Consider the following 20,340-nt stretch of genomic DNA (forward strand, 5'->3'; position numbering starts at 1 on the left):
ATAAAGACAGTTTAACATGGAGGAAGAGGAATAGTAACATAAAGACAGTTTAAAGTGGAGGAAGAGGGATATTAACATAAAGACAGTTTAACAAAGAAGAAGAGGGATATTAACATAAATACAGTTTTAAATGGAGGAAGAGGAATGTTCATATAAAGAACGTTTTAAATGGAGGAAGAGGGATATTTACATAACGACAGTTTAACAAAGAGGAAGAGGGATATTAACATAAAGACAGTTTAACACAAAGGCAGAGAGATATTAACATAAAGACAGTTTAACGTGGAGTAAGAGGGATATTAACATAACAACAGTTTAACGTGGAGGAAGATGGATTTAACATAAAGACAGTTTAACAAAGAGGAAGAGGGATATTAACATAAAGACAGTTTGACATGGAGGAAGAGGGATATTAACATGAAGACAGTTTAACAAAAAGGCAGAGGGATATTAACATAAAGACAGTTTAAAATGGAGGAAGAGAGATATTAACATAAAGACAGTTTAAAGTGGAGGAAGAGGGACATTAACATAAAGACAGTTTAACGTGGATGAATGGGGGAATTAACATAAAGACAGTTTAACAAAGAGGCAAAGGGATATTTACATTAAGACAGTTTAACAAAGAGGAAGAGGGATATCAACATAAAGACAGTTTAAAATGGAGGAAGACGGATGTTCATATAAAGAAAGTTTTAAATGGAGGCAGGGATATTTACATAAAGACAGTTTAACAAAGAGGAAGAGGGATGTTAACATAAAGTCAGTTTAACATGGAGGAAGAGGGATATTAACATGAAGACAGTTTTACAAAGAGGAAGAGGGATATTAACATAAAGACAGTTTAACATGAAGGAAGAGGGATATCAACATAAAGACAGTTTAAAATGGAGGAAGAGGGATATTAACATAAAGACAGTTTAATGTGGAGGAAGAGGGATATTAACATATAGACAGTTTAACATGGAAGAGGAAGGATATTAACATAAAGACAGTTTGACTAAGAGGAAGAGGGATAATAACGTAAAGACAGTTTAACAAAAAGGCAGAGCGATATTAACATAAAGACAGTTTAACGTGGAGGAAGAGGGATGTTAACATAAAGACAGATTAACATGGAGGAAGAGGGATATTAACATAAAGACAAGTTAACATGGAGAAAGAGGGATATTAACATAAAGACTGTTTAAAATGGAGCAAGAGGGATATCAACATAAATACAGTTTAAAATGGAGGAAGAGGGATGTTCATATAAAGAAAGTGTTAAATGGAGGAAGAGGGATATTTACATAAAGACAGTTTAACTAAGAGGAAGAAGGGATATTAACTTAAAGACAGTTTAACAAAAAGGCAGAGCGATATTAACATAAAGACAGTTTAACATGGAGGAAGAGGGATATTAACAGAAAGACAGTTTAACATGGAGGAAGAGGGATATTAACATAAAGACAGTTTAACGTGGAGGAAGAGGGATATTAACATTAAGACAGTTTAACAAAGAGGAAGCATGATATTAACATAAAAACTGTTTAACATGGAGGAAGAGGGAAGTTAACATAAAGACAGTTTAACATGGAGGAAGAGGAATAGTAACATAAAGACAGTTTAAAGTGGAGGAAGAGGGATATTAACATAAAGACAGTTTAACAAAGAAGAAGAGGGATATTAACATAAATACAGTTTTAAATGGAGGAAGAGGAATGTTCATATAAAGAACGTTTTAAATGGAGGAAGAGGGATATTTACATAACGACAGTTTAACAAAGAGGAAGAGGGATATTAACATAAAGACAGTTTAACACAAAGGCAGAGAGATATTAACATAAAGACAGTTTAACGTGGAGTAAGAGGGATATTAACATAACAACAGTTTAACGTGGAGGAAGATGGATTTAACATAAAGACAGTTTAACAAAGAGGAAGAGGGATATTAACATAAAGACAGTTTGACATGGAGGAAGAGGGATATTAACATGAAGACAGTTTAACAAAAAGGCAGAGGGATATTAACATAAAGACAGTTTAAAATGGAGGAAGAGAGATATTAACATAAAGACAGTTTAAAGTGGAGGAAGAGGGACATTAACATAAAGACAGTTTAACGTGGATGAATGGGGGAATTAACATAAAGACAGTTTAACAAAGAGGCAAAGGGATATTTACATTAAGACAGTTTAACAAAGAGGAAGAGGGATATCAACATAAAGACAGTTTAAAATGGAGGAAGACGGATGTTCATATAAAGAAAGTTTTAAATGGAGGCAGGGATATTTACATAAAGACAGTTTAACAAAGAGGAAGAGGGATGTTAACATAAAGTCAGTTTAACATGGAGGAAGAGGGATATTAACATGAAGACAGTTTTACAAAGAGGAAGAGGGATATTAACATAAAGACAGTTTAACAAAAAGACAGAGGGATATTAACATAAAGACAGTTTAACATGGAGGAAGAGGGATATCAACATAAAGACAGTTTAAAATGGAGGAAGAGGGATGTTCATATAAATACAGTTTTAAATGGAGGAAGAGGGATGTTCATATAAAGAAAGTTTTAAATGGAGGAAGAGGGATATTTACATAAAGACAGTTTAATAAAGAGGAAGAGGGATATTTATATAAAGACAGTTTAACCAAAAGGCAGAGGGATATTAACATAAATACAGTTAAAATGGAGGAAGAGGCATATTAACATAAAGACAGTTTAACGTGGAAGAAGAGGGATATTAACATAACGACAGTTTAACAAATAGGAAAATAGATATTTACATTAAGACAGTTTAACAAAGAGGAAGAGGGATATTAACATAAAGACAGTTTAACATGAAGGAAGAGGGATATCAACATGAAGACAGTTTTACAAAGAGGAAGAGGGATATTAACATAAAGACAGTTTAACAAAAAGACAGAGGGATATTAACATAAAGACAGTTTAACATGGAGGAAGAGGGATATCAACATAAAGACAGTTTAAAATGGAGGAAGAGGGATGTTCATATAAATACAGTTTTAAATGGAGGAAGAGGGATGTTCATATAAAGAAAGTTTTAAATGGAGGAAGAGGGATATTTACATAAAGACAGTTTAATAAAGAGGAAGAGGGATATTTATATAAAGACAGTTTAACCAAAAGGCAGAGGGATATTAACATAAATACAGTTAAAATGGAGGAAGAGGCATATTAACATAAAGACAGTTTAACGTGGAAGAAGAGGGATATTAACATAACGACAGTTTAACAGATAGGAAAATAGATATTTACATTAAGACAGTTTAACAAAGAGGAAGAGGGATATTAACATAAAGACAGTTTAACATGAAGGAAGAGGGATATCAACATAAAGACAGTTTAAAATGGAGGAAGAGGGATATTAACATAAAGACAGTTTAATGTGGAGGAAGAGGGATATTAACATAAAGACAGTTTAACATGGAAGAGGAAGGATATTAACATAAAGACAGTTTAACTAAGAGGAAGAGGGATAATAACGTAAAGACAGTTTAACAAAAAGGCAGAGCGATATTAACATAAAGACAGTTTAACGTGGAGGAAGAGGGATGTTAACATAAAGACAGATTAACATGGAGGAAGAGGGATATTAACATAAAGACAAGTTAACATGGAGAAAGAGGGATATTAACATAAAGACTGTTTAAAATGGAGCAAGAGGGATATCAACATAAATACAGTTTAAAATGGAGGAAGAGGGATGTTCATATAAAGAAAGTGTTAAATGGAGGAAGAGGGATATTTACATAAAGACAGTTTAACTAAGAGGAAGAAGGGATATTAACTTAAAGACAGTTTAACAAAAAGGCAGAGCGATATTAACATAAAGACAGTTTAACATGGAGGAAGAGGGATATTAACAGAAAGACAGTTTAACATGGAGGAAGAGGGATATTAACATAAAGACAGTTTAACGTGGAGGAAGAGGGATATTAACATTAAGACAGTTTAACAAAGAGGAAGCATGATATTAACATAAAAACTGTTTAACATGGAGGAAGAGGGAAGTTAACATAAAGACAGTTTAACATGGAGGAAGAGGAATAGTAACATAAAGACAGTTTAACAAAGAAGAAGAGGGAAATTAACATAAATACAGTTTAAAATGGAGGAAGAGGAATGTTCATATAAAGAACGTTTTAAATGGAGGAAGAGGGATATTTACATAAAGACAGTTTAACAAAGAGGAAGAGGGATATTAACATAAAGACAGTTTAACACAAAGGCAGAGAGATATTAACATAAAGACAGTTTAACGTGGAGTAAGAGGGATATTAACATAACAACAGTTTAACGTGGAGGAAGATGGATTTAACATAAAGACAGTTTAACAAAGAGGAAGAGGGATATTAACATAAAGACAGTTTGACATGGAGGAAGAGGGATATTAACATAAAGACAGTTTGAAGTGGAGGAAGAGGGATATTATCATAAAAATGTCACGGACAGAAGAGGACCCAAGAGCGCAAGTTCAAATTCAGAGTTCTTTATTGAAGGTTTCAGGCGGGAAGAGGAGTGCCAGGGGTGTCAGGGGTTCCAGGGGTGCTTGGGGCTCTGGGGTTTTTCAGGGTCCTGTGGGTACCTGTGCTCCGGGGGTCACCAAATGTCCGGGGGTGTCCAGTCCAAGTGCTTAGTGTGTGTGTACCTGTGCTCCGGGGGTCACCAAATGTCCGGGGGTGTCCAGTCCAAGTGCTTAGTGTGTGTGTTCCCCAGTGATGGAGCGGCGTATCGGGCTGAGGGTGGTGAAGCGTCTGGGCACGCTCATCTGGTGGTCGGAGACCTGGGGGAACACACACACAACAGCAATATGAATGGCAGGCAGAAGTACAGATCAGGGCTGGGCAAATATCGTGGTGAGAGACAGAAAGCAGAATCGAGTTACCGGAGGGGCTGAAGATCGGAGAGTAGTCGAGGTCCAGAAGGCAGGTCGGGATAGACGGGGCAGTAGAACAAGGAGGCAGTCAAGAAAGGAACGGTATCACAAACAGGAGTCAGAGCGCAGACAGGCAGGTTACTGGTCCGGGTTTGAAGACGATCTGACAGGGCTTGGCTGAAAAACAGGGCTTGATATACTGGGAGAGGTTAGTGGGGAAATGCAGTTCAGCTGGCAGAGTAATTAGAACAGAGTGAGGCAAGGTGAGGATGGTGAGTGGGAAATGCAGTGCAGCTGGCCAGGTAACAAGAGCAGAGCAGGGCGGAGCCAGGTGGAGCTCGTTAGGCAGAGTAGGGAGAGAGTGAGCAGAGTGGCAGAGAATTGAATGCAATTAATGTTGCTACCAGGGAGAGAGAGTGCTCATGACAGGACCCCCCCTCCAAGGGACGGCCCCAGAAGTCCCAAGAACAACATCATGCCGGGAGGGTGGAGGGGAGCAGGCGGCGGGTCAGAACTCCTCCGAGCGGTCCGAGTGAATCTCCTCATCCTCAGAAGGAGCTGGAGGGTCACGGTCGGGAGACAGGACAGGCACTGAGACAGGAGCAGGGTCAGGCACAGGACAGGAAGCAGGGCGGGCAGGACGGCTAGGAACCCCTCTTGGACGGCCCCTACGGATTGCAGGCTGATCAGGATGTAGTCGGTGGAAGTCAGTGATAAGGGTCCGGTCCACTATCCTCCTGGCCGGGATCCAGGTCCTCTCCTCTGGACCATATCCCTCCCAGTCAACGAGGTACTGGAGACCCCTACCCCTTCGCCTAGAGCGGAGCAGCCGCCGGACGGTGAAGACAGGACCGCCATCTACGAGGCGCGGAGGAGGTGGCGCCGGAGCTGCAGGGACCAGGGGACTTTCATGGACCGGCTTGACCTTGGAGACGTGGAAGGTGGGGTGGACCCGCATGGAAGCGGGCAACTGAAGTCGGACCGCCGTTGGACTGATGACTTTCTGCACAGGAAAAGGACCAATGAAGCGAGGGGCCAGCTTTCGTGATTCAACCCGCAGCGGCAGATCCCGGGCAGACAGCCAGACCTTCTGACCAACCCGGTAAGTAGGTGCTGGGGTCCTCCGTCGGTTGGCACCGACGGCGTAGCTGGTTCCAGACTTCAGGAGCACAGTGCGAGCCTGGGCCCAAGTGCGGCGGCAGCGGCGGGCATACGCAAGAGCAGACGGACAGGTGGCATCCGCCTCCTGGCTGGCAAACAGTGGAGGTTGATACCCGTAGACACACTGAAAGGGGGAGAGCCCGGTGGAGGAACTGGTGAGTGAATTATGGGCATATTCCACCCAGAGCAGGTGTTGAGCCCAGGCCCGGGGATTTTGGGAAGCCACACACCTCAGTGCCTTCTCCAGCTCCTGGTTCATGCGTTCAGTCTGGCCGTTTGACTGCGGGTGGAATCCAGACGATAGGCTGGCGGTGGCCCCAAGGAGATGACAGAACTCCTTCCAAAAGGTTGCTGAGAATTGCGGGCCCCGGTCTGACACTATATCCTGGGGTAGGCCATGGATACGAAACACATGTTCCAGGACCACCTGGGAGGTCTCTTTAGCAGAGGGTAGTTTGGGAAGGGGCACGAAGTGGGTCATCTTACTAAAGCGGTCAACAATGGTAAGGATGACTGTGTGTCCGTCAGAGGGCGGAAGGCCCGTAACAAAGTCCAGTGAAACGTGGGACCAGGGCCTCTTGGGTATGAGTAGGGGTTGCAGCAACCCAGCAGGAGGCTGGTTGGGGGTCTTGTTTCGGTTACAAGTGGGACAAGCTCGGATGAATTCTCGGACATCCCGTCTCATCCGCCGCCACCAGAACCGCTGGCGGACCAGATGAAGGGTGCGAGTGATGCCGGGATGACAGGCCAGACGGGATTCGTGCCCCCACTGAATCACAGGTGACCTGAGATTTGCTGGAACAAACAGACGGTTGGGGGCGCTGGTGCTTGGACCTGGCTGGTCCCGAAGAGCCTCCATGACCTGCTTCTCGATCTCCCAGGTGAGGGCCGCTACGACCAAGTGGCTGGGAAGAATGGGGGCTGTCATGGCGGTGGTCTCGTCCTTCTGAAACATCCGGGAAAGAGCATCAGGTTTGATGTTGCGAGATCCCGGGCGGTAGGAGAGCGTGAAATTGAAGCGCGTAAAGAACAGAGACCACCGCTGTTGACGGGAGTTCAGCCTCCTGGCTGTTTGGATATACTCCAGGTTCTTGTGGTCTGTCCACACTACGAATGGTTCCTTTGACCCCTCTAACCAGTGCCGCCATTCTTCAAGGGCGAGCTTGACAGCCAACAGCTCGCGGTTCCCAATGTCGTAGTTGCATTCGGCAGGGGTTAGCCGACGGGAGTAGAAGGCACAGGGGTGCATCTTGCCATCCTCAGCTGCTCTTTGAGAAAGCACTGCACCCACTCCCACGTCCGAAGCATCTACCTCCACCACAAACTGCCTTGCTGCATCTGGCATCTGGAGGATGGGAGCAGAAGTGAAACATGTCTTGAGGATATTGAAGGCCTTATCAGCAGCTGATGTCCATTGGTACGGTTGTTTAGTGCTGGTTAGCGCCGTGAGGGGTGCAGCCACTGTGCTATAGTTTCTGATGAATCTCCTATAAAAGTTGGCAAAGCCCAGGAACTGTTGCAACTTTTTCCGAGACTCAGGAACTGGCCAGGAAGTGACAGCCGACACCTTCGTGAGATCCATCTGAATGCTGCCCTCGGTCACCACATACCCCAGGAATGAAACGGTCTTGGCATGGAACTCGCACTTCTCTGCCTTCACGAAAAGAGAGTTCTCCAGCAGGCGGCGCAGGACCAACTGGACGTGGTGCGTGTGTTCTGACAGAGTCTTTGAGAATATTAAAATATCGTCAAGGTACACAAATACGAACGTATTTAGCATGTCCCTGAGGATATCATTCACTAGGGCTTGAAAAACTGCTGGGGCATTGGTGAGGCCGAAGGGCATGACGAGATATTCATAGTGGCCGGTTGGTGTGTTGAACGCTGTCTTCCATTCGTCTCCCTCCCTCATCCGCACCAGATGGTAGGCATTGCGAAGGTCCAGCTTTGTGAATACAGTGGCCCCCTGCAGCAGTTCGAAGGCAGACGAAAGTAAGGGCAGTGGGTAGCGATTCTTAACCGTGATGTCGTTCAGACCCCGGTAATCTATGCATGGACGAAGAGAACCGTCCTTCTTGCCGACAAAGAAGAATCCCGCTCCTGCGGGGGAAGATGACGGTCTAATTATCCCGGCGGCAAGAGAGTCATTAATGTAGTCCTCCATGGCCTTTCTTTCCGGGGCTGACAGTGAATACAGACGACCCTTGGGAGGTGCTGTGCCAGGCAGGAGATCAATCGCGCAGTCATAGGGTCTGTGTGGGGGTAGAGATGTCGCCTTGGATTTGTTGAACACCTCTTTCAGGCTGTGGTAACAGGCCGGAACATTGGATATGTCGGAGGTAGCGCTAGATCTTTCCCGGTGAACGGGCAGGGTGGCCCCCCTTAAACAGGTCTGGTGACAACTCCTTCCCCACTCACGGACTGTTCCTGTCTCCCAGTCGATGTGGGGGTTGTGCTGACGGAGCCACGGGTATCCAAGAATGAGTGGTTGGCCAGGTGAGTGTAGGAGGTGAAACTGGATGGACTCCTGGTGGTTTCCTGACAGCAGGATTGTCACAGGGGCGGAGATATGAGTGACAGTGCCAAGATGATGCCCATCCAGGGCTCGTGCAGGAATGGGTTGTGTCAGTTGATGATGGTTCACGCCCAGTTGCTGTGCAAGCTCAGGGTCCATGATGTTTGCTTCGGCTCCGGAATCCACAAGGGCGGCCAATGTATGAGTCTTGTCAGAAAGCTGAAGGCGGAGATGAAGCAGGGTCTTTCGGATGGAGGGAGACTGAAGGCTTGTTGAGCTCACCCGGATCTCCCCTACACCTGGTGAGCTGCGGCTTTTGCCGGACAAGTGGCGACACGGTGATTTTCGCCACCACAGTAGAGGCAAAGGTTGGAGCTTAGACGGCGCCGACGCTCCTCGGGAGTCAGAGAGGCACGGCCAATCTCCATGGGCTCAGGCTGATTGAGTTGGCTATGGGACTTGACAGGCAGGGGCTGGACAGAAGCGGTATCGACCCGAGTGCGGATGGCAGGTTGACTGAGACGGCCCTTCTCCCTCCTCCGGGTCTGTATACGGCGGTCAATGCGGACGGCAAGGTCAATGGCGGCATCAAGCGTTGAGGGCGGGTCATGGGAAACAAGCTCGTCTTTGATATAGTCCGCCAGGCTATGGAGGAAGGCTTGCACCAGTGCCTCTGGGTTAAACGAGCTTTGACTGGCCAGGGTACGAAAGTCAATGGAGAAGTCTGCCACTGTCCGATTGCCCTGACGGATGGTGAGCAGAGCTTGTGACGCTTCGGCTGTTGGCGAGCCTAGGTCAAAGACCTTTAACATCTCCTCCTCAAAGGCACTGAAGGAGGCACAGGCTGGGGTTTGCCGGTCGAATTCCGCCGTTCCCCACAACCGAGCTCGACCGGTGAGATGTGTGATGACATACCCCACCTTGGCTCCCTCTGTTGAGAAAGTCCTGGGCTGTAGTGCAAACTGGATTCGGCAGCTGCTCAAGAATGGTCTTACTTGCTTCTGGTTGCCATCAAAACGTTCCGGGTTCCCAATCTTTGGTTCAGGAGCGTGGGGATCTGGTGGCAGCACTGCCGGGCCTGCAGCATTGGGACCTCCAGCGGAGGGATGAAGGAGTGTCGGTGGTACAGGAACAGAAGGACCAGGGGGGGGTGCAGGTGGAGTAGCCGGGTTTGAGAGTAGTTGCAGGGCTTGGGCTAGCTGTTGTTGCTGCAGTTGGAACTGTTGTTGCTGCTGGTTGAATAGCTGGAGAAGGGAAGCGATGTCGCCAGCCATCCGATTTATGTCTCCCTCAGAGCGTTCCAGTCGCTGTAGGGCAGTCATCTCTGGCTCTTCTTCCATCGTGGTCAGGGAGTGCGCTGGGTCCATGAAGGTCAGATCGTTCTGTCACGGACAGAAGAGGACCCAAGAGCGCAAGTTCAAATTCAGAGTTCTTTATTGAAGGTTTCAGGCGGGAAGAGGAGTGCCAGGGGTGTCAGGGGTTCCAGGGGTGCTTGGGGCTCTGGGGTTTTTCAGGGTCCTGTGGGTACCTGTGCTCCGGGGGTCACCAAATGTCCGGGGGTGTCCAGTCCAAGTGCTTAGTGTGTGTGTACCTGTGCTCCGGGGGTCACCAAATGTCCGGGGGTGTCCAGTCCAAGTGCTTAGTGTGTGTGTTCCCCAGTGATGGAGCGGCGTATCGGGCTGAGGGTGGTGAAGCGTCTGGGCACGCTCATCTGGTGGTCGGAGACCTGGGGGAACACACACACAACAGCAATATGAATGGCAGGCAGAAGTACAGATCAGGGCTGGGCAAATATCGTGGTGAGAGACAGAAAGCAGAATCGAGTTACCGGAGGGGCTGAAGATCGGAGAGTAGTCGAGGTCCAGAAGGCAGGTCGGGATAGACGGGGCAGTAGAACAAGGAGGCAGTCAAGAAAGGAACGGTATCACAAACAGGAGTCAGAGCGCAGACAGGCAGGTTACTGGTCCGGGTTTGAAGACGATCTGACAGGGCTTGGCTGAAAAACAGGGCTTGATATACTGGGAGAGGTTAGTGGGGAAATGCAGTTCAGCTGGCAGAGTAATTAGAACAGAGTGAGGCAAGGTGAGGATGGTGAGTGGGAAATGCAGTGCAGCTGGCCAGGTAACAAGAGCAGAGCAGGGCGGAGCCAGGTGGAGCTCGTTAGGCAGAGTAGGGAGAGAGTGAGCAGAGTGGCAGAGAATTGAATGCAATTAATGTTGCTACCAGGGAGAGAGAGTGCTCATGACAAAAAAACGTTTAACATGGAGGAAGAGGGATATTAACATGAAGACAGTTTAACAAAGAGGAAGAGGGATATCAACATAAAGACAGTTTAAAATGGAGGAAGAGGGATGTTCATATAAAGAAAGTTTTATATGGAGGAAGAGGGATATTTACATAAAGACAGTTTAACATGGAGGAAGAGGGATATTATAATGAGGACAGTTTAAAATGGAGGAAGAGGGATGTTAACATAAAGACAGTTTAACAAAGAGGAAGAGGGATATTAACATGAAGACAGTTTTACAAAGAGGAATAGGGATATTAACATGAAGACAGTTTTACAAAGAGGAAGAGGGATATGAACATAAAGACAGTTTAACAAAAAGACAGAGGGATGTTAACATAAAGACAGTTTAACGTGGAGGAAGAGAAAGGATATTAACATAAAGACAGTTTAACAAAGAGGAAGAGGGATATTAACGTAAAGACAGTTTAACATGGAGGAAGAGGGATATTAACATGAAGACAGTTTAACAAAAAGGCAGAGGGATATTAACATAAAGACAGTTTAAAATGGAGGAAGAGAGATATTAACATAAAGACAGTTTAAAGTGGAGGAAGAGGGACATTAACATAAAGACAGTTTAACGTGGATGAAGGGGGGAATTAACATAAAGACAGTTTAACAAAGAGGCAAAGGGATATTTACATTAAGACAGTTTAACAAAGAGGAAGAGGGATATCAACATAAAGACAGTTTAAAATGGAGGAAGACGGATGTTCATATAAAGAAAGTTTTAAATGGAGGCAGGGATATTTACATAAAGACAGTTTAACAAAGAGGAAGAGGGATGTTAACATAAAGTCAGTTTAACATGGAGGAAGAGGGATATTAACATGAAGACAGTTTTACAAAGAGGAAGAGGGATATTAACATAAAGACAGTTTAACAAAAAGACAGAGGGATATTAACATAAAGACAGTTTAACATGGAGGAAGAGGGATATCAACATAAAGACAGTTTAAAATGGAGGAAGAGGGATGTTCATATAAATACAGTTTTAAATGGAGGAAGACGGATGTTCATATAAAGAAAGTTTTAAATGGAGGAAGAGGGATATTTACATAAAGACAGTTTAATAAAGAGGAAGAGGGATATTTATATAAAGACAGTTTAACCAAAAGGCAGAGGGATATTAACATAAATACAGTTAAAATGGAGGAAGAGGCATATTAACATAAAGACAGTTTAACGTGGAAGAAGAGGGATATTAACATAACGACAGTTTAACAAATAGGAAAATAGATATTTACATTAAGACAGTTTAACAAAGAGGAAGAGGGATATTAACATAAATACAGTTAAAATGGAGGAAGAGGGATGTTAACATAAAGACAGATTAACATGGAGGAAGAGGGATATTAACATAAAGACAAGTTAACATGGAGAAAGAGGGATATTAACATAAAGACTGTTTAAAATGGAGCAAGAGGGATATCAACATAAATACAGTTTAAAATGGAGGAAGAGGGATGTTCATATAAAGAAAGTGTTAAATGGAGGAAGAGGGATATTTACATAAAGACAGTTTAACTAAGAGGAAGAAGGGATATTAACTTAAAGACAGTTTAACAAAAAGGCAGAGCGATATTAACATAAAGACAGTTTAACATGGAGGAAGAGGGATATTAACAGAAAGACAGTTTAACATGGAGGAAGAGGGATATTAACATAAAGACAGTTTAACGTGGAGGAAGAGGGATATTAACATTAAGACAGTTTAACAAAGAGGAAGCATGATATTAACATAAAAACTGTTTAACATGGAGGAAGAGGGAAGTTAACATAAAGACAGTTTAACATGGAGGAAGAGGAATAGTAACATAAAGACAGTTTAAAGTGGAGGAAGAGGGATATTAACATAAAGACAGTTTAACAAAGAAGAAGAGGGATATTAACATAAATACAGTTTAAAATGGAGGAAGAGGAATGTTCATATAAAGAACGTTTTAAATGGAGGAAGAGGGATATTTACATAAAGACAGTTTAACAAAGAGGAAGAGGGATATTAACATAAAGACAGTTTAACACAAAGGCAGAGAGATATTAACATAAAGACAGTTTAACGTGGAGTAAGAGGGATATTAACATAACAACAGTTTAACGTGGAGGAAGATGGATTTAACATAAAGACAGTTTAACAAAGAGGAATAGGGATATTTACATAAAGACAGCTTAACAAGAAGGATTGAGGGATATTAACATAAAGACAGTTTAACAAAGAGGAAGAGGTATATTAACATAAACACAGTTTAACATGGAGGAAGAGGGATGTTGTCAGAGTGTTGAGTGTGGATGTAGTGCAGGAATCAAGCGCAGGGACAAGGAGGTTCTTCAACGGACTTTAGTATATATATGTATCCCAACACGGGAAATGAGTCGCCAACCCAACCGGGCGGCACGAACAATTACGCACAACACACAGTGCGGAAAAACAAGAAAAGGCGCACGCAGTGCGAACTCTCGAAAATACTAAATAAACGAGAGAGAGAAGTACTCGGAGGCAAACTGACAATAACAATCACGCATAACACCTGCCCCAAACAAACCAACTAAATAAGGAGAATAATCAAGACACAAATAAGGGACAGGTGTTATGCACAGACAAAACCAAAAGAACAAAACACATCGAACGGTGGCAGCTAGTACTCCGGAGACGACGACCGCCGAAGTCCGCCCGAACAAGGAAGAGGAGCAGCCTCGGCCGAAACCGTGACAGTACCCCCCCCTTGACGCGCGGCTCCAGCCGTGCGCCGACCCGGAGCTCGAGGACGACCCGGACGACGCGGAGCAGGGCGCGCAGGATGACCCCGATGGAAATCGGTCAGTAGGGACTGGTCTAGCACGTCCCTCCTTGGCACCCAGCACCGCTCCTCCGGACCGTACCCCTCCCACTCCACGAGATATTGAAGACCCCCCATCCGGCGTCTAGAATCCAGAATGGACCTCACGGTGTACGCCGGAGCCCCCTCGATGTCCAACGGGGGCGGAGGAGTCTCCTCAATCTCAAAGTCCTGGAGTGGACCAGCTACCACCGGCCTGAGGAGAGACACATGGAACGAGGGGTTAATATTTTTGTAGTCAACAGGTAGTTCTAACCTATAACTCACCTCGTTCAATCTCCTCAGGACTTTAAACGGCCCCACAAACCGCCGACCCAGCTTCCGGCAGGGCAGGCGGAGGGGCAGGTTTCTGGTTGAGAGCCAGACTCGATCTCCAGGTGCGTACACTGGCCCCTCACTGCGGTGTAGGTCGGCGCTCGCCTTCTGTCGACGTATGGCACGCTGCAGATGGACGTGTGCAGCGTCCCACGTCTCCTCCGAGCGCCTTACCCACTCATCCACAGCGGGGGCCTCGATCTGGCTCTCATGCCATGGTGCCAGCACCGGCTGGTACCCCAACACACACTGAAACGGGGTTAGTTGGGTGGAGGAGTGGCGAAGAGAGTTCTGTGCCATCTCCGCCCAGGGCACATATCTCGCCCACTCCTCCGGCCGGCCCTGACAGTATGACCTCAGAAACCTACCCACATCCTGGTTGACACGTTCAACCTGCCCATTACTTTCCGGGTGGTAACCCGAGGTAAGGCTTACCGACACCCCCAACCGTTCCATAAATGCCCTCCACACTCTCGAGGTGAACTGGGGGCCTCGGTCAGACACTATATCCTCGGGTACCCCGTAATGCCGGAAGACATGGGTGAACAGAGCCTCCGCGGTCTGCAGGGCAGTGGGTAGACCCGGCATGGGAAGGAGACGACAGGCCTTCGAGAACCTATCCACAACGACCAGGATGGTAGTGTTTCCCTGTGAGGGGGGAAGGTCGGTAACAAAATCCACCGAGAGGTGGGACCAGGGTCGTTGTGGAATAGGCAGGGGTTGTAACTTACCCCTGGGCAAATGTCTGGGCGCCTTACACTGGGCACACACCGAACAGGAGGAAACATAAATCCTCACATCCCTAGCTAACGTTGGCCACCAGTACTTCGTGCTAAGGCAGTGCACTGTCCGGCCGATACCCGGATGACCAGAGGAGGGAGACGTGTGAGCCCAACAAATGAGGCGATCGCGTATCTCGAGCGGAACGTACGTCCGACCCACAGGACACTGAGGAGGACTCGGGTCGGTGCGTAACGCCCGCTCGATCTCACCATCAACCTCCCACACCACCGGAGCAACCAGACAAGACTCCGGTAGTATGGGCGTGGACTCAACTGACCTCTCCTCCGCGTCATACCGCCGGGACAGAGCATCTGCCTTCCCGTTCTGGGACCCAGGGATGTATGTGATCTTAAACACAAACCGGGCCAGGAACATAGTCCACCGAGCCTGGCGAGGATTCAGTCTCCTAGCTGCCCGGATGTACTCCAGGTTACGATGGTCAGTTTGAATGAGGAAAGGGTGTTGAGCCCCCTCGAGCCAATGCCGCCACACCTTTAGGGCCTGTACCACGGCTAACAGCTCCCTGTCCCCTACGTCATAATTCCGCTCCGCCGGACTGAGCTTCTTAGAGTAGAACGCACAGGGACGGAGTTTAGGTGGAGTACCAGAACGCTGGGAAAGAACGGCCCCTATTCCGGCCTCTGACGCGTCCACCTCTACTTGGAACGGTAAAGAGGGATCCGGATGCGCCAACACCGGCGCCGAGGTAAACAGGTCCTTCAGTCTCCCAAATGCCCTGTCCGCCTCAGCTGACCACCGCAAGCGCACCGGACCCCCCTTTAACAGAGACGTTATGGGAGCTGCCACCTGTCCAAAACCCCGGATAAACCTCCGGTAGTAATTCGCAAAACCCAAGAACCGTTGCACCTCCTTCACCGTGGTTGGGGTTTGCCAATTACGCACAGCTGACACCCGGTCTACCTCCATCTTCACCCCTGACGCAGATAACTGGTAACCCAGAAAGGAGACCGACTTCTGAAAAAACAGACATTTCTCTGCCTTGACATATAGGTCATGCTCCAACAGCCTCCGCAATACTCGGCGCACCAGGGCTACATGCTCAGCACGGGTAGGACTATACACCAGAATGTCGTCGATGTACACAACCACTCCCTGTCCCTGCATGTCCCGGAAAATCTCATCAACGAAGGATTGGAAGACTGAGGGAGCATTCATCAACCCATATGGCATGACTAGATACTCGTAGTGCCCGGAAGTCGTGCTAAACGCTGTCTTCCATTCATCGCCCTTACGGATGCGCACCAAGTTATATGCGCTCCTAAGATCCAATTTTGTAAAGAACCGCGCGCCGTGCAGTGACTCCGTCATAGTCGCAATCAGAGGAAGCGGATAGCTGTACTTCACTGTGATCTGATTGAGACCGCGGTAATCAATACACGGCCGCAGACCTCCATCCTTCTTCTTCACAAAAAAGAAACTTGAGGAAACGGGTGAAACGGAGGGCCGTATGTACCCCTGTCTAAGAGACTCAGAGATGTACGTCTCCATCGATTTTTTCTCCTCTTGAGACAAGGGATACACATGGCTCCGCGGGAGAGCTGCGCCTGACTGGAGATCTATCGCACAATCCCCCCGTCTATGAGGCGGCAGCTGCGCAGCCCTAGTCTTACTGAACGCCAGTGCCAAATCCTCATACTCGGGGGGAATCTGCAGTGCTGGCATTAGATTCGGACTCTCCACCGAGGTCGCCCCTATGGAAACACCCAGACACCGCCCCTCACATTGAGCAGACCACCCTTTAAGAGCTTTCTCTCGCCACCCAATAATAGGGTCATGAGTCATCAACCAGGGAAGACCCAGCACCACCGGATACGCAGGAGAGTCAATCAGATAAAGCTGAATTCTCTCCTCATGACCCTCCTGCGCCATCATCTGAAGTGGTGCTGTGACCTCCCTAATCAACCCAGACCCTAACGGACGGCTATCTAGGGCATGGACGGGGAAAGGCTTATCAACAGGAAGGAGGGGAATCCCTAACTCTAAACAGAACTGGCGATCTATAAAATTCCCAGCTGCGCCTGAATCTACCAGCGCCTTATGCTGGGAACGAGGTGCAACCTGTGGGAAACAAACAGGCAAGGTTAGGTGCACGACAGAAAGCTCTGGGTAAGCAGGGCGCCTACTCACCTGGGGGGACCCCCCAATGCTAGACCTGCCATCTCCTCCCCTGGAGGACCCGCCCCAGCACCTAGCCGCAGTGTGCCCTCCACGACCACAGTTGGTGCAAGGGCCGGGTCCCCTCGGGCTCCTCCTCCTGCGTTCCCTAGCGCCAGCACCTCCGAGCTCCATAGGGCTAGGCTCAGAGGTGCTGGAGAGTGGAATGGGCAGACCCCCCCCTCCGGGACGCCCACGGGTGGCGAGCAGGGTATCCAGCCGGATGGCCATGTCGACCAGCTGGTCGAACGTCAACGACGTGTCCCTGCACGCCAACTCTCGCTGGACGTCCTCCCGGAGGCTGCAGCGGAAATGGTCGATATGGGCCCGCTCATTCCACCCTGCGTCAGCCGCTAGGGTCCGGAACTCCAAGGCAAAGTCCTGTGCGCTCCTCATCCCCTGTCGGAGGTAGAACAGACGCTCCCCCGCCGCCTTCCCCTCTGGTGGATGGTCGAATACAGCACGGAAGCGGCGGGAGAACTCCGCATAGTTCGTGGTTGCGGCGTCCATTCTCCTCCACTCGGCGTTGGCCCACTCCAACGCCTTGCCGGTGAGACAGGAGATGAGGGCTGAGACGCTCTCGTGTCCCGAGGGCGCCGGGTGGACGGTGGCGAGGTAGAGCTCCACCTGCAGCAGGAACCCTTGACACCCGGCGGTGGAGCCGTCGTACGCCCTCGGGAGCGAGAGCCGAATCCCACTGGGTTCCGGAGATGTACCCTGAGGGCTGACCGCTGGAGCTGGGTCGGTGGTGGGAGGTGTGGGCACCCCGCTGGTCTCCCATCGGTGTAGGGTGGTCATCACCCTATCCAGGGCGTGACACACCTGGTTCATACGGTCCTCCTGACCACGAAGCCGTTCGTCCAGATCGGCGGTCGGCGCGGTCGCTCCTGCTGATTCCATGTGGATGCGTGATTCTGTCAGAGTGTTGAGTGTGGATGTAGTGCAGGAATCAAGCGCAGGGACAAGGAGGTTCTTCAACGGACTTTAGTATATATATGTATCCCAACACGGGAAATGAGTCGCCAACCCAACCGGGCGGCACGAACAATTACGCACAACACACAGTGCGGAAAAACAAGAAAAGGCGCACGCAGTGCGAACTCTCGAAAATACTAAATAAACGAGAGAGAGAAGTACTCGGAGGCAAACTGACAATAACAATCACGCATAACACCTGCCCCAAACAAACCAACTAAATAAGGAGAATAATCAAGACACAAATAAGGGACAGGTGTTATGCACAGACAAAACCAAAAGAACAAAACACATCGAACGGTGGCAGCTAGTACTCCGGAGACGACGACCGCCGAAGTCCGCCCGAACAAGGAAGAGGAGCAGCCTCGGCCGAAACCGTGACAGATGTTAACATAAAGATAGTTTAACATGGAGGAAGAGGGATATTAACATAAAGTCAGTTTAGATGGGAGGAAGAGGGATGTTAACATAAAGACAGTTTACATGGAGGAAGAGGGATATTAACATAAAGTCAGTTTAACATTGTGGAAGAGGGATATTAACATAAAGACAGCTTAGATGGGAGGAAGAGGGATATTAACATAAAGACAGTTTAACATGGAGGAAGAGGGATATTAACATGAGGACAGTTTAAAATGGAGGAAGAGGGATATTAACATAAATACAGTTTAACAAAGAGGAATAGGGATATTAACATGAAGACAGATTTACAATGAGGAAGAGGGATATTAACATAAAGACAGTTTTAAAAAATACAGAGGATATTAACATGAAGATAGTTTAACAAAAATACAGAGGGATATTAACATAAAGACAGTTTAAAATGGAGGAGGAAGGATATCAACATAAAGACAGTTTAACATAGAGGAAGAGCGATATTAACGTAAAGACAGTTTAACATGGAGGAAGAAGGATATTAACATAAAGACAGTTTAACATAGAGGAAGAGGTATATTAACATAAAGACAGTTTAACATGGAGGAAGAGGGATATTAACATAAAGACAGTTTAACATGGAGGAAGAGGGATATTAACATAAAAACAGTTTAACAAAGAGGAAGAGGGATATTAACATAAAGACAGTTTAACGTGGAGGAAGAGGGATATTAACCCTCCCTGGAAGACCAGAGAGGAGGGTAGGCTTTTACAGTTCAACCTTGTTGGCAGCTCCATCCCTCCTTATGTGTGTTGCAGCTGCCTGGGCCAAGCCAGCATTAGCATGCTGAAGATGCTTATGTAAACTGTCATGGGCTACGTCCCAAATTGCAACTTATTCCCTATAAAGTGCATCTTATTCCCTATAAAGTGCATCTTATTCCCTATAAAGTGCACCACCCATAGGACTGTGGTCTAAAGTAGTGCACTATGTAGGGAATAGGGTAGGACACTATGTAGGGAATAGGGTGTCATTTGGGATTCAACCATGCTGTTGGAGCTGGGCCAATGTGGGAATTTCTGCTCTGAATTGGGCCACTATCTATTCTGTGAGAGATGCTTGGTTTTATACTGGGGTTGATTTGAGTTCTGTTACCGGAATATAATTAATTGCACTTTGGTAGTAAAAAGCATGCTCTGACAGGGAAATTTGGTGATGGAAATTGTTTATACACTGCTCAAAAAAATTAAGGGAACACTAAAATAACACTTCCTAGATCTGAATGAATGAAATAATCTTGTTAAATACTTTTTTCTTTACATAGTTGAATGTGCTGACAACAAAATCACACAAAAATTATCAATAGAAATCAAATTTATCAACCCATGGAGGTTTGGATTTGGAGTCACCCTCAAAATTAAAGTGGAAAACCACACTACAGGCTGATCCAACTTTGATGTAATGTCCTTAAAACAAGTCAAAATGAGGCTCAGTAGTGTGTGTGGCCTCCATGTGCCTGTATGACCTCCCTACAATGCCTGGGCATGCTCCTGATGAGGTGGCGGATGGTCTCCTGAGGGATCTCCTCCCAGACCTGGACTAAAGCATCCGCCAACTCCTGGACAGTCTGTGGTGCAACGTGGCGTTGGTGGATGGAGCGAGACATGATGTCCCATATGTGCTCAATTGGATTCAGGTCTGGGGAACGGGCGGGCCAGTCCATAGCATCAATGCCTTCCTCTTGCAGGAACTGCTGACACACTCCAGCCACATGAGGTCTAGCATTGTCTTCCATTAGGAGGAACCCAGGGCCAACCGCACCAGCATATGGTCTCACAAGGGGTCTGAGGATCTCATCTCGGTACCTAATGGCAGTCAGGCTACCTACCTCTGGCAAGCACATGGAGGGCTGTGCGGCCCCCCAAAGAAATGCCACCCCACACCATGACTGACCTACCGCCAAACCGGTCATGCTGGAGGATGTTGCAGGCAGCAGAACGTTCTCCACGGCGTCTCCAGACTCTGTCACGT

At 47.3% G+C, this 20,340-nt stretch overlaps 1 protein-coding gene across 1 annotated transcript in view; it reads left to right on the forward strand.

The window, feature by feature from the left end:
* Window positions 1-20,340, forward strand: part of LOC311126314 (neurabin-2-like) — a gene marked incomplete at both ends in the record, with an annotated part of 81,058 nt that overhangs the window by 50,879 nt on the left and 9,839 nt on the right. The gene's annotated exons all lie outside the window — the stretch shown is intronic.

The sequence above is a fragment of the Coregonus lavaretus genome, assembly GCF_964263955.1.
Source record: "Coregonus lavaretus genome assembly, chromosome: 1".
Lineage (NCBI taxonomy): Eukaryota > Metazoa > Chordata > Actinopteri > Salmoniformes > Salmonidae > Coregonus > Coregonus lavaretus.